Source organism: Armigeres subalbatus, chromosome 1, assembly GCF_024139115.2.
Source record: "Armigeres subalbatus isolate Guangzhou_Male chromosome 1, GZ_Asu_2, whole genome shotgun sequence".
NCBI classification, from domain to species: domain Eukaryota; kingdom Metazoa; phylum Arthropoda; class Insecta; order Diptera; family Culicidae; genus Armigeres; species Armigeres subalbatus.
Window position 1 is genome coordinate 121,440,560 of NC_085139.1, and position 15,546 is coordinate 121,456,105.

The window sequence follows — 15,546 nt, forward strand, 5'->3', positions numbered from 1 at the left end:
CCAAAACCACAAGCAATTCTGTTCTGTTACCGATGCGGACGAAAAAGCTACTCCCTCCGTAGCTGCTTCACGTGTCGAGCAGATGCGGGAAACGGTCAAGCGGAGAACCGACAATAGAGGGGAACAGTTCTCCGCAACCCTTCGGACACCCCTCCGAAATTCCAAAATTCCAGAACCTAGACTCAATCATCGTCAATCCCGGAAATGACAACCGTCCACATGCAATCGTAACGGTGCTGGGCGACGAACTAACAGCGCTGTTAGACAGCGGAGCAAACTGCTCCTTGCTTGGAGGAAAGATGGTCGACCTGGCAGAGAAATACGGTTTGCAGAAAGGAACAGTTAGAGGCGGAATAAAAACAGCGGATGGTACGAGGCACGCTATCTCCAATTTCGTACACCTTCCGATCGTGTACAATAACCGCAACGAAGTTTTACCAGTACTGTTAGTACCCTCTATCCCGGACTGTATCATCCTTGGAATGGACTTCTGGGACATGTATGGCGTTAAAGCGGTATGCTGCAAGGTAGAAGCGGATAAAGAGGAACCAAGCGTTGGAGTGCAAAATGAGATGAGGCAGCTGTCATCACAACAGAGAATGCGACTGGAGCATGCGATCCGGAAATTCCCCAAAGCGGAAGCAGGCAGGCTGGGACGTACGAGACTGTACGAGCACCGCATCGACGTCGGAAATGCACCACCGCGGAAGCAAAGGCATTATCCTATGTCGCCGTACGTTCTGCAGGAGGTGAATAAGGAGATCGACAGAATGATAAGGCTCGATGTGATTGAGGAGGCACGCTTTTCCCCGTGGAACAACCCGTTGGTCGCGGTGAAGAAGAAGACGGGACAGTACCGTGTCTGTCTGGATGCCCGGCATCTCAACTCTATCATGGTAAACGAAGGTTACCCTATTCCGCAGATCGCAGCAATCACCAACAATCTTCGAAGCAGCAAATACATCTCATCAGTGGATCTGAAGGATGCGTTCTGGCAGTTACCGCTCCATCCTGGCTCGAGACAACTAACGGCGTTCACGGTTCCATCCCGCGGACACTTCCAGTTCAAGGTCGTTCCGTTTGGACTGTGTACAGCTAGTCAAGCTCTAGCGCGACTTATGACGCACCTTTTCGCCGATCTGGAACCTCTAGTGTTCCATTATCTAGACGACATCATCATTTGCTCTGAAACCTTTGAGGAACATGTCGCGCTGCTGGAAGAGGTAGCCCGCCGATTGCGTCTAGCAAACCTGACAATATCGTCGGAAAAATCAATGTTCTGCAGGAAAAGCATGAAATACCTCGGTTACGTGATCGACGAGCAAGGCTGGCGAGTAGATGACGAGAAGATCCAAGCTATAGCTCAGTTTCCAACCCCGACGTCAAGGAAGGAAGTGCAGCGGTTCTTGGGAGTATGTAACTGGTATCGACGCTTCATCTCCTACTTTTCGGAGCTAGCGGCACCACTCACAAACCTGACATCATCCAAGGTTAAGTTCTGGTGGACTCCCGTAGCAGAGGAAGCATTTCTCAAACTGAAAGCAGCTCTGGTCTCAGCGCCGGTGCTAGCAATGCCAAACTACTCCAAACCGTTCGCAATAGCGTGCGATGCCAGTGACACTGCCATCGGGGCGGTCCTGACGCAAGATATCAACGGTGAAGAACATCCGATCAGTTATTTTTCGCAGAAGCTGTCAGCGTCGGAGCGGAGATATTCCGTCACGGAGCGAGAGTGTTTAGCGGTGATCCGAGCAATCGAAAAGTTTCGAGCATACGTGGAAGGGATCAAGTTCATTGTGTACTGCGACCATGCAGCCCTCAGCTACCTCAAGTCAATGAAAAATCCTACAGCTTTGATGAGCAGATGGTTACTGCGGCTAAACGCGTTTGACTTTGAGATTCGTTACCGGAAAGGCTCAATCAACGTAGTACCGGATGCGCTCTCGAGAATAGTATCCGAAGCCGTATTCACAGTGGATCAAGTGCTGGATCCGTGGTACAAGAAGCTGGTGGATAGAGTAAATAGTGAAGGAGACAAGTTTCCGGATTTTCGTATCGCCAACGACACCCTGTTCAAGAACTGTCGTTGCAAGGATGAAGTCGGAGCAGTATACCACAAATGGAAACAAGTCGTTCCCAAAGAAGAAAGAATGCTTCTGATCCGGAGATTCCACGACGAGCCAGCGGCTGCGCACCTAGGATTCTACAAAACTTGGCACAAACTACAAGCCCACTACTACTGGCCGCAGATGCAGCAGGAGATCAGAGACTACGTGCGGAACTGCACAACTTGCAAAGCCTGTAAGGCGCCCGGCGTGACGATGATGCCGCAAATGGGGAAGCCCAAGCCGGCGAAGATTCCTTGGGAGATGATATCGATCGATTTCGTGGGTCCACTCACGCGCTCTAAGCGAGGGAACACAGTGTTGCTAGTGATAGTAGATTGGGTGAGCAAGTATGTGATCGTCAAACCAATGCGCACAGCCGATTCGCAAAAGATGGTGGAGTTTCTAGAGGAAGAAGTATGTTTGAAGTTCTCACGTCCTAGGCTGATACTGTCGGACAACGGGAAGCAGTTCGAGTCCATGGTTCTCAAATCTTGGCTAGCTAAGCATAAGATCGGCCACATAAAAACCGCCTACTACTCACCACAAGCGAACAACGCCGAACGCGTCAATCGCGTCGTGGTCACTTGTATTCGGACGCTCCTTGACGGCGACCATCGCGAATGGGACGACAAGTTGCCGGCTATCACAGCGGCGATCAACGCGGCAAAACACGAAGCAACGGGTGTAAGTCCACACGAAGCCAATTTCGGACGTAACCTGCTGCTACACACGGATCTCTACACACAGCAATCGTTGAACACGGCGGAGGATCCAAAGGTCGCCCAGGAGATGAGATTGTCGACGATTCGCCGTATTCAGAAGCTCATCATCGAGCGGATCAAAAACAGCCACGAGCGAGCGAAGCAGCGATACAATCTACGCACGAGAGCGGTGGCGTTCAAGGTCGGAGATCTGGTTTGGCGCCGGACATTCATCCTTTCATCGAAGGCGGACCAAATCAACAGCAAGCTAGAGCCGAAGTTTGTTCCGGCAATTGTGAAGGAACCCGAGCAAAGCTTGAGAGCAAATCGATAACTGATTTTGTTGTTGTGAAATTGCCTAATTTTGATAACTCAGGTTGATATCCTTTTGGTCGTTTTAACGGTTAAAAGATCAAAATCTACAGCAGAAAAATCTTACTGTGACATCAAATCGAAAACTATTCCTGCTATCGATGAGAGCAAATCGAAAACTAATTTTGATATTGGTTCTGATAACAAAATTAGTACACAGTGTGCTGTCAGATCATACAATTTAGAAATCTACAGCAAAATGAGATCAAAATATGTAATCAATCATGATGATTCATATTTGAAAACAAATTATGATTTCGATTTGATGTCAAAATCAAAATATGTTTTCTATATGCTCTCATTATGTTTTCAGACTTTGCTCGGGAAGCCCTTGGAACAAATGTGTACCTGTTAGAGGACGTTTTGAGTGGGAAGAAAGGTCGATTCCATGCAAAAGACATCAAAGCCGATTAAGCGGCAATGTTCAAGCTATGTACGCAGGTAATGCCTGCCAACCAGAAGCAAGGGTTGCTGAAAAACACCAATCACTGGGAGCAACGACGACGAAGGAAGTGAAGAAACAGCAACACATTTCTCTTCACTTCCACCAGACCGATTGAGGAACTAGCGGATTCCGCTCAACCGAGCGAGGTTCCAAAACCTCATCAAGCTATGGAAGCAGACAGACTCTGTGGACAACGAGCACTATGCTCAGGAAAAACCGTCGCCAAGCGTGATAAATGGCACAGTCATGTGTGATGAGCAACAACTTTAATAAACTACATCTCCACCTCGACAATCAATCGACAAAGCAACTACCGGAGGAAGACCAACGTCCAAACGCAGAGGAAGACCAAAGCGGTCGCCGAACAATGTGGTTCATCAACATTCCCGTCGCGTCAGGGAATGAGCCACAACGAACCGCGCGCCGTTCACGAAGCGAGAGAAATCGTACCCTGTTAAACTGGAAACGGGTTGCAGGGAACTCTGCAGGACGGCAGTTCAGTTCCTGGATAGGAGGAGTGGAGGTCTCGGGTCGAGGATCAAAAATCCGTTCGGCGGGGGTCAAAGCTTACGGCCACTATCCGGCGCAAGGGAGCAACGACTGTGCAGTACTAAGAGTGGAGGAGTGGGGGACAAACGGTCCCGATACAAAAGCAGGTCGCACAATTGGCGATCCAGACAGGCAAGAAATTACGGTTCATCCAGCATTCCCATCACGCCAGGGAATGATCCGTGCGCCGTTCACGAAGCGAGAGAAATCGTACCCTGTAAACTGGCAACGGGTTGCAGGGACTCCACAAGAAAGCAGATCAGTTCCTGGGTAGGAGGAGTTGAAGCCTCGAGTCGAAGACCAAAAATCTGTTCGGCGGGGGTTGACGCTTACGGCCACTATCCGGCGCAGGGGAACAACGGTTATGCGGAGGAGAGAGAAGAAGAAGATGTCGTCCGGGAACAGGACATGTTCCAACCGGGAGAAATAACAGCGAGCACTAGAGAAGAAGCACCGAAGACCGCCATCATGAGCACAGCCGGTGGTTATGCCGTTAGCCGATCGAGAGAAATCGAGTCGTTCCACCGAATATTCGTTGACACACCGCACAGAGCTAAAAGTGGCAAAAATATATTTATCCAAATCGTATGCGTGGCCAAGAGTTTAAGCACTGGGGGTTGTCATGAATGGTAACGCGACCCAGGGCGCGGTAAAACCCTATTTCCCGGCCTCGTGACAATTTAGTCGAGTAAATGCGTCTTTTCTCAGTATTCAAACAAAACCAATACAAACCAATTTTGTCCTTGTAAATAGTCTGTAAATATAGCTTCTTTAGATTTGTGTGTGATTTCGCCTATTTTAGTCAATACAATAGGCTTAAATCCGATTTGAATGTTTTGCCGTAGTTTGGTTCGGATTTGTGGAAGCTTGAAAGGACTTTGGTCAGAGACGATTTGAGGGGTCGAAGATTCTGCCAGAAGCAGCTGGCGTGATTAGGAGATTAGTTGTACAGTAAAGCTGTTATTCGATGTTGAGAAGAAGATTTGGCAAGCAGCCTAGGCTTGCGTATATAGTTGAGTTAGGTTAAGGAACCGATTGTAACTTGAGGTCTGCTCAAGAGTTTAGTTGACCGATTTGTCTCTGACCATCATCCTAGGAGGATGATTGAAGCATTTTTTGAATTTTTCATAAATCGTTTGATCTCCGATTTATGAAAAATTCTTCCGCTACGGTAGAGTTGTGTTAGTTTAAGATTGTTTGTAACCTACGAGAATATTAGCAAGTAATCGTGAATCATGAATACATAAAATCGGAAGTTAAAACGGAACGCAAGCACTGCACCTGCACCTGCTTAACCCATCAACCGTCAGTTTGAATGCGAATCAACATTCCAGCCCTGCAAAGAATAAACGACGCTAAGCGGCGCGGCAGTTTGGCATGAGCTAAAAACACACACCACGAACGACATCAACGCAAATCAAGAAGAACGATAAACACTGTTATTCGGTATCTCCGTGCGAGAGCATCGCCGTCGCCATCGTTTGGCGAAAAATTGTGAAAAACCCGTCGAGGAAATTATTGTGCGCGGTTTAGAAGTGATTTTCGGCTTCATTAGCTTCGCGAATGTGTCGGACATAGAATGCAGATTTCACTGCACTAAACGTCACCGTGTTTAAGGATAATTTAGTCCCCACGCGAATCCGACCTTGAGTCGCATGTGCCTACAACGAACGAACAAAAGGTAGGATTCTCTTAGTCGCATGCCACGATGTAGGATTAACCTCAATTCAATCGCAGGCAAAATCTCCGAAACTTCGCAGAAAGGTAGACGGTAAGAGGAAGCACGGGACCGATCACCGGTGAATTTTATTCAACGGGCTGACAACCGAATAGTAGAAGGTAATCCTCTTTTTGCATCAAGCAGTACACACGTCTAACCGCACATGATTTACAGCTCACTCAAAAGCCGGAGAAGCGAGCCACAACTTCGTCTGGTGGAAATCGTTCCTGTTTTTTTTGACACCAATTGGGATCCAGACTGAACCAAAGCACCCCATCCATTGGGTAAGTCAAACCACGGAAAAGAGTGAGCAGTCGTTTGATAATTGTCGTTCGTAGGGTGTTTGGGTGGTACCGAAACAGTTGGACGGTTTCGGACGGAAACCTCGTCATCGACAACGAGTACGTCAAGGGCCTCGGAGGGACCCCATCCAGCATCCCGGTCGCGCTGGACGGCCAGAGGGGTCTCCAGCGGAGGAATCAGCCTTGCGGGTCGTGTGGAGAGCGACGACGCGGCGAACAGATGGTGGAAGGCGTGCATATTGCGGCGGTAGACGGCCGGCCGCGACAGGAATCGGCACAATAGGGGGACGCCCCAAGTAGCCAGTACCGTGAGTACGGAGAAGAAACCGTGAGTAAGAAAACTGAGGTGTTTTGTAAAGTAGGAAAATAGAGAAAGAGGAGTGAAAGGGAAAAAAGATAAGATGACTAGGAGGTAGGAAGTGACAGAGGAAAATGGGTGCATTACCCTAAATACATGTATTAAATTGAGATTTGTGGTTATTTGATTTGTGTTGGTGCTTTGGCCCTCCAGTCTAATTGCTTCTTTTGTCCGCTTTGGTAGTTCTGCTCTACCCGCTACCGGAAACTCGCAATACACTTTCGGATTCGATCGGTGGCATTCGAGACAATATTGCTGCTCAGATAAACATCGCGTTGAAAGACGGGATGGATCAATTGGGGAAAAAGGTACAAAATGCCTTAGACAATGCAGTCTCTGGTTTTCGGAATTTAATTGGAAATGAATTGAACAATATGAAAGGTTCATTTTTACAATTTGATGCGAGCAATATAGTAGCTGCAATGAATGTAATGCAAGGTTCATCTCGTTCGACCTCGGAGTCGGCACTTAACCCCAGAGGTAAAAAGCGGAAGGTTCAGGAAGCAGACGACGCGTCTGATGATGTTTTCAATGAAAAGGTTAGTTTCGCGGATGTTGTTGAGAAAAAGTGTACTGGGAATAAAAGTAATAGTAGTAATAAAAATAAGTCAAGTACGACCGCTAATAATGTGAAGGTTGCTCGTAAAGCTCGTCCGGTTATAGTGATAAAACCGAAAGAGTCCAATCAGAGTAGTGATGATACTCGGAAATTTTTGACCTTCAAATTGGATCCAAAAATACACAAAATCAGTAACTTTAGGAACGGGAAAACGGATCTATTATGGCTGAGTGTGCAACTGAATTTAGTATTATTGTTGTGAAAGATGGCATTCAAAACGAGTTGGGTGAAAATTACAATGCTGTTGTTCCCTCATCGGTGACAAGGCTTAAAGCGAGAATCTTTCCTCCGATGACTTCATTCAGATTTTGAAAGATCAGAATGAAGACATCGCTATCAATGAAGTAAAAGTGATACGGATGTATGAAAATCCACGTTTCAAGTACAACAAGTACAAAGTTGTGATTGAAGTCGATAAAGACAATCATAGCTGTTTGTTGACCGCGAAGAAAGTAAATATAAGGTTTGATCGGTGCCTTGTTGTTCCTGAGATTAGTATTCTTAGGTGTTTCCAATGTGGACAATTTGGGCACATGAGCACAGATTGCAAAACGCTATCGCGTGCTCAAAGTGTAGTGAATGTCACAGTACATCTGAATGCACGTCAACTGTCTTGAAATGTGTTAATTGTATTAAAATGAATCAAGAACGTAAAACAAAAATGTACGATGAAGGCACAGATACCGCTAGGTGGATCAATCAGGGTTTCTCTTATGTTTCCCTTCTTACTTCGCTCTTCTCACTTCTTATTTCATCCTTGTTCTTTCAGCCTTCTTCTTTTTTTTTCTATTTTCCTTCCTTCTTTTTCCCATTTTCTTTTAATTTATATCCTATGACTTCTCCCTTCTCCCCTTTTGAAGGGGCAGCAGGGACTATGTCCAAGGGCTTGACGACCCCTCCCCATGGCCACTGCGAGTTAGGGGGCCTGCCTAGGATGTGGTGGGGTTTAACAGTGGGCTCTGTTGAACCTCTGCAAAAAGCTGCATGTGTCTATAGGCAGTCCCTATCAAACCCAGTCAACACATGAAAGTATATGGTGTCGAGTAGGCTGTTGAAGTGGAGGCGATATAGGTGCTTCTCCATACAACATGTATGTATATCGTGTATCTATATCGTCTCCAATTCAGCATCTTGTATTGCACCATGTACGACTTTATATTGACTGAAAAGCGACCGTGTGCCGCTCAAAGCGCACAAGCCCAACACGAGTGCCAACCGGCACATCAGGATTAATACCAGTGAGATCCTGATTACGGTATACTGGTCACGGCAAGCGACAAACACACACGCGAAAGTAATGCAAAATAAACGACGTGTACAATAAACGTAAATTAACAAAATATGTATGGCTGAACATCCTTATTTAACGTCAAATAGAGATAACATAATTAGCTTTTCGATTACTATCAATTTGATTGAACAGCCGTGATTATTACTTTATTTTCAATTTAAATCCCGTTTTTTCACTTTTCTTGCGTTGAAGAAATGATGCCGCGGGCGCCTCATCCGAAATTCAAATGAACAATCGCTCTTTTTGAGCGATTGATTGTTTATTCTCGCGAAGGATAAACAATTGAACAAATCAAGGGAATGCTAATACTGTAGTATAGAAGTTGCATAGTCACATCACTTTCCATGGTGAATCCCGATCTATGTTACTGATTACCCCACCCAACTAACACAGCTTCCTTCCCGTGGTAATTGTAGAGATACAGAGGTATTCTCGGTCTCTAGTAGCAACAAGAACCACACACTAACATTCCCTCGCTTCCCCAACTGACTGTAAGGACTTGGCCGGCGCCGTTATTGATCAACATTTGAGAGCTGCTGAAACGTGCACTTCGAGAATAGATGGTAAGCCCCAACCACTATTCGCTTGGATCGTAGTGCAATTTGCACCAGTTCTGATTCATCACGGATAGAGATGTCGTAAAATCCCGATTAATCGATTAGTTACTAATCGATTACTCTTGATTCTAGTCGATTATTGAATCGATTAATCATTGTATAGTAATCGATTCAAAATTAATCGATTATCACAACGATGAATCGATTAATCGAAATAATCAATTAATTTTCGACATCCTTATGATGTCGTAAAATTCTGATTAATCGATCAGTAGCTAATCGATTACTCACGATTCATCTCGATTATTGAATCGATTAATCGTTGGGTAATAATCGATTCAAAATTAATCGATTATCACAACGATGAATCGATTAATCGAAGCAATCGATTAATTTGCGACATCTCTAATCACGGAGTAGCAACCATTGATATGTACAGTCAGTCTAAGCTAAGCTAAGCTAAGCTATGAATTCTCCCTTCTCCCCTTTTGCTTTTTCCTCCTTCCTTCCTTTTTCTGCTTTTTCCTTCTCATTTCTTCCATATTCTCCATTCCTTATTTCTTTTTCTTTCTTTTGTCCTTTTTTTGACGTAAACTACGTCTAAGGGGAAGGCTCAGATACAGGGCGTAGAATGAAAATTTCCAAATTTAAGACCGTCATGGAATTAAGAGAGATTTCAAACACTAATAGCGTCTTTATCTTTCGATGGAAAGATAAAACTCTCTAGCAAATTGCCAAATTCGTTGACTATCAACTAATCTACGCTTGACTATTGGAAAATTCTATTGTTCCATACCCAGTGAAAATGTCAGAACCAATCAATCCCGTTCTTGTACAACTAAATCGTTGGCAATTGCCTACTTTTCCAGACTTGATAAAACTCATGGTTGAATAAAAGCGTAAAAAAAGCAAACGCACAAAAAAACAGAGTGAGGAAGGCGTCGGGCGAAAGAGCACCCATCGATCCTACGGAGCGACGCTTTGTAGGGGAAGTGGGGGTAGCACGCCCATAGGGGTTAAAACGCGCCACCCCTGAATAAGGTTAAATATCCCCATTTTGATTATTTTCAATAGTCTATACGATAAAGCAATGAAAAATATTGCCATTGGATACATATATTTCATGATTTTTCTCTAGTTATACATGAAAAACTCGAAAAAACGATTTTTGCGTGTTTTGATGCAATTCTAGCTCGGTGGAATTTAGTCTTTCTGTCGCTGTTATACATTGATAAATTAATAATTGAGCCATGAGCCATGCTGCTTACTCGTGTTCTTTATGTTCCACACGAAATCGTCGTCAAAAATGGTTTTAAAACGATTTTATGGGCCTTCAAACTTCTGAGGTCGGTGTGGGGCATTACGCCCATGCTCATTTCGTATGACCGAAACAGCTGAAACATTCGGTTAATTGCCTTAATGTAGGCAATTAAAATGAAAATCAGTACGATAAGCACATGCGCGTTTTAACCCATCCACTGGCGCATCTCATCCCGCATGGTTTCAAAATCATTTTTTTTCGGGTGCTTTTTAAAAATCAAATTTCTGTGCAATAAAATGGACAATTAGATATCTGTTATCGGTAGTCAGTCGCAGATATGCTGTTCTTCAGTATGCGCTGATGAAAACTGGCTGAAATGGTGGTTTTCATTGTTAAAAATGGCATTTTCCTTAACGTGGGCGTCCTACCCCCAGTTCCCCTAGCTTGAGCTTGAGCTTGAGCTTGATTGACTGCTCGTAGTTGCTACTCCATTATGACCAGATCAGCTGTTCTTGCACAGGGAACCAACAAATGTTTGCTTGGGACTAGCACACATTTTCAATGTACAAGTACTGGTGATCTCATTTGTTAGGTCATACTGGCGCCTGCCACGTCAGAATGCAAGTCAATGTAGGGAAGGGGAGGAAATGATGATGCAATCACTCGCCCACTGCAAGCCGAATATACCTCTGCACTTGCCACGAGTTCATGCGGAATTTGTTGGAATTTCTGGGTTAGGTTGGAGAGGCAGAGGTCCGTCTTGGTTAACGAGCTGCCAATGTGATAGATAGGAAAAGGTAACTGATGGAATTTGTAATTGGATGTAGGAAACGAGCTATATAAGTTCATTTCCGATTCTAGCAGATTACTGTTAGAATACTCAAGTTGAAGGTATAGGAATAAAAATGGAAACGGTATGAAAGTCCATTTCCAGTTCTAGCGATTGCTAGAACATGAGAAATATAGAGGAAGATACAAAGTAGGAGAATGGAACGGACCTGGGATTGAACCCACGACCTCCTGCGTATGAGGCAGAAGCAGTAGCCATATGACTACCAAGCCACGCACAGAACTGATTAATTTTATTACCGGCCGCGCAATGCAGAACACAATAATTCGTCCGACCGCGCGATCGTTCTGCTGTCCGAAACAAGAGAGATCACGCACAGAACTGATTAATTTTATTACCGGCCGCGCAATGCAGAACACAATAATTCGTCCGACCGCGCGATCGTTCTGCGGTCCGAAACAAGAGAGATCACGCACAGAACTGATTAATTTTATTACCGGCCGCGCAATGCAGAACACAATAATTCGTCCGACCGCGCGATCGTTCTGCTGTCCGAAACAAGAGAGATCACGCACAGAACTGATTAATTTTATTACCGGCCGCGCAATGCAGAACACAATAATTCGTCCGACCGCGCGATCGTTCTGCTGTCCGAAACAAGAGAGATCACGCACAGAACTCATCCTACCCCCAGTTCCCCTATGTGAAAAACTCAAAGGTGCAGCCCAATCGGGTTGTACGCAAAGGTGACGTTGAACTACGTAGCTGTATGTAATGCACAGGTTTTCGACTTATCTGTTCGATGAGACCAAAGCAAGCGTGTTTCAAGCCCAGGGTGAATCTGTTTTCGCTGTTTATCCTGCTCTCCTGAGATAGAGTGAGATTTTAGACTAACATTTAAAAATAATGATAAAAATATTTTTTTCAAATAAACGAGGATGAATAACACTCTCAAGCGATCACATATCCAAATTATCAATTAATAAAAACTCGCTAGAGAGTAAGAATCGTTCGATAATTGTATCTTGATTCGAAGCATTATTGGTGAATGCTACTTTTGAACTTTTTTCTCTACATAACACCAAAACACAATGCCAAACATTCGATTGAGCTTCATTGTTTACATTAAATTGGTATTAGATTAGTTTGGTATACATTAAAATAATAAATATGTGTTGCAAGATTTGAAAAGTTATCGCCGATAAGAACTCGCCTACTTTTCGCACCTGCGAAGTTATCAAATGATAATTCCAAAAATCTGGCTGATAGTGTACCGCTGCGCTGTCTTGGCCGCTACTTGACAGTTTGGAAGTTTATTGATAATAATTATCATTCCTTCACGTGAGGAGTCGGACTTTGCATTTACTCCAGCAGACACCAAGAGCCGATGAAAGATTACCAGAACGCATTTACTGCAGCAGCGAAAAAGATTCCGAGCCTCTCTACTGGCATCAATAGACGTAAGCGAGCAGCTGTCGTCAAACGACCCCATGCTTTACAGAGAAAACGCGCGTGTAAGTTAGCAGAAACGAGTTAAAAGTACGGTAAGTTGCATTAATTTGACGTCTATGCCGGCTTGAGGTTTCCAGTTAGCCTTGAGAACAAAGGCGCAGAATCCGGAGATGGCGAGATCGATTCTCGATCCGATCTAGGATGTTTCGGGTGGGAAACATTCTCACACCCTGGGCATAGTGTATCCGTTGTATTTACCACACAAGATACATACTAATGCAAGGAAAGGGCAAGGAAAGCTTTTAATCAATAACTAAAGAAATACTAATAGATTACTAAGTTGAAAAGCAGGCCAAGTTCCAGTTGGAATGTAGTGCTATGGAAGAAGAAGCTTGCAATGCACTTATGAGATTGACTGATTCACCGAAACCAATTCCTAAGCTGTTAGCAAGTTTCAATACTAAATATTATCATACATATATATTGTAATACACTGGAGTCATTTTTTATGCGGATGATATGGGCCACGTGAATTAAAACAAAGTTAAACCCCGCGTAAATTCCAAAGTATGTCTGAATGAACCGCAAAAATCCCGAAATTCGAGTGAAAAAAAACGCATAAAAAGCGATTCGTGTAAAAAACAACCGCGTGAAAAACGACTTCAGTGCAGTACTTCAGTACATCGGGAATGAAGCGTTGACTCTTCCTTGATCGAATGGTCCAAGAAAATTGAAAATCCACCGAGAAAAGGCTGAGATATTAACGATCGAAGTCTATCATATTTTCATGACGTTTTTTGATTTTTTGCAATTTTAAAGTGTACCCCAATATAGAAAAGACAGACGTAGTTCTACGTCAAAAAATCTTGGACTCTTTTTTGAGTGTTAGTGTGAGTGATTGAAGTACCACAAGAAAAAAAATGAACAGATAGACTCGCTCTTGTTTTGCGACGCACAAGCTCAGGTTTAATGATGCAGAATGTTGTAAGTTTTGATGCTTATTTCTGCTCCTCAAAAAAAAAACTCTTGCTCTTGCTCATTTTCTACTCGGCGAGGAGTTTTTGGCAAGCCAGTTTTGAGGTATTATTTATTATTGAATCATATATAAATTAGAGTGGTTCCTTCATCAGTGTTGCCCCTAGAAAATTAAAACCAAGAAAAAGAAACATGGAAATTTGATGTGACATGATATAGGATAAAATACCCAATAGTGGACCCCTAGTAGTGAAAATTTAAACTTGCTGCCATAAGACGAGGAAATTTTAAACACATCCAAAACATTTACATACAACGTTATCAGCTGATATCTACATTTGAAAGTCTGGCCCTACTTTCTCTATAGTAGACTGATGACACTACAAATTTGAATGTACTTACTTTTTATACGTAGTTTACGTCGTGCGGTTGTGTCTTCTACATAACTCTTCTAATTTTTATTACCTACTTCTTCCTTTTCCTCTCTTAATTTTTCTTCATTCCTTTTTCGTTCTTTCTTCTTCAATCTTCCTTCTTCCTTATTCTGTCTTCCTCTTCTTACTTACTTCTTTCTTCTTCTCTATTCCATCTTCCTACTTCCTTCTTCCCTTTATTTCTTCTTTCTACCTTCTTCTTCCTTCGTTCTCTCTTCTTTCTTCTTCTTTCCTTTTTCTCCCTTTCGATCTTTCGTCCCTTTTGACAATTTGTTCATCGACCTTTTGTGTTTGGAATAATTGTTAAAGATTCGTCTACACAGCCCAATAAAAAAGAAGGAAAAACAGCTCGACTAATCGAAACGATATTTGTACGATATTTAACAAAAAAGTTTGTACTAAGTATTTAGCAATGATTCATTTGCACGCAACAAAATGCATACGAAGAAGAGTTTGACTTAATGTATTGCTGTTGAAAATCACATCATCAAGAAAGGCATACAAATTCAGAGTACAGTAAAGCAACTCAAATTTTAGAAAGGTTTGTAAAACACAGAAAATCTGAGGAAAAATTACCGAACAGTTCTGCTGAAATTTTAAAAATCTGTGGGGTTGAACGTGGTGGGCGTGGTCAAAAAGCCCAGAATTGATTCTGGATTTCAAATTATTCTGAAAGTTTGTTAAATATTAAATCTCCCCGCAAAATTAATCCATCGAAATATGAAAATTATTATCTCAAATTGTCAAAATTGTTTTGAAGAAATCTTCGAATGCAAATCAGCAGGCATTGCAATATCATCTGAGCACAGGATATTATCTTTACTTTTGCAAAGATATTATCTCTAATCAAAGAGCACTCTGGAAAGATATTATCATTTGAGCGTTTGTTGATGATCCGGATAGCCAACGCAGCAGCCTAATGGATTAATATCACAACATAGAAAAAACTAATTTGAACCAAACTAAACCTAATTAAAATGAGTTGCAATTCTCTGTTGTTTGTAGAGGTTAGTGGAAATAGGTTAAAAACCTCAAAAAACTATGCGCATAAGACTGTTAAGATATTTAGGTTTGAAAATGATAAAAGCTTTAATAGTTTCTAAAAATCTTCAAGAGCACTTGAGAATTCTAAACTGTTATATAATTTATAGACAAATAGGAAATTCTTCGCATTAGTCTATTCAAAACATCAAGATTCCAGAAATGAGCAGCCTGCCTTGAGATACACGTCTCTATAAAAAATACAAGGAAATTCGCGAGAGCCAACCTAGTCAAATGCACGCCGCAGTGCTGGTTACTTTTTTGTCAACTGTTTGTTTCTTTGCTACGGAAAATGGTTCCCAACTACAGAATTTATTGTAATAAATGCCTTCATTTAAGAGACTTGCAGCCTTAGGTTGGCTCATCTCTAAATTCAGAATTTGTGCAAAGTTATCATTCTTGAAATTCTTTCCTCTTACCAATAGAGGGTTTTCACGAAACTGCCTAGTGCTTATCCATACCAGCCATCGTAAATGTATCGTCTGATAATTCCTCCGAACGCGCAATCATTTCCACTCTGGCAAGAAAAGCGTTCAACCATTCTATGGATCTCACGCTTGAACTTGAAACT

The 15,546-nt window shown here is 43.0% G+C and overlaps 1 protein-coding gene and 1 long non-coding RNA gene across 3 annotated transcripts in view; one reads left to right on the forward strand and one right to left on the reverse strand.

Annotated features, from left to right (window-relative positions):
- Positions 1–15,546, reverse strand: part of LOC134205078 (sterile alpha motif domain-containing protein 5) — an 872,402-nt gene that overhangs the window by 491,007 nt on the left and 365,849 nt on the right. The gene's annotated exons all lie outside the window — the stretch shown is intronic.
- Positions 5,669–6,589, forward strand: LOC134205892 (uncharacterized). Its single transcript, XR_009978226.1, has 4 exons — positions 5,669–5,856; positions 5,913–6,014; positions 6,070–6,179; positions 6,234–6,589. It is a non-coding gene; the product is annotated as an uncharacterized LOC134205892 (long non-coding RNA).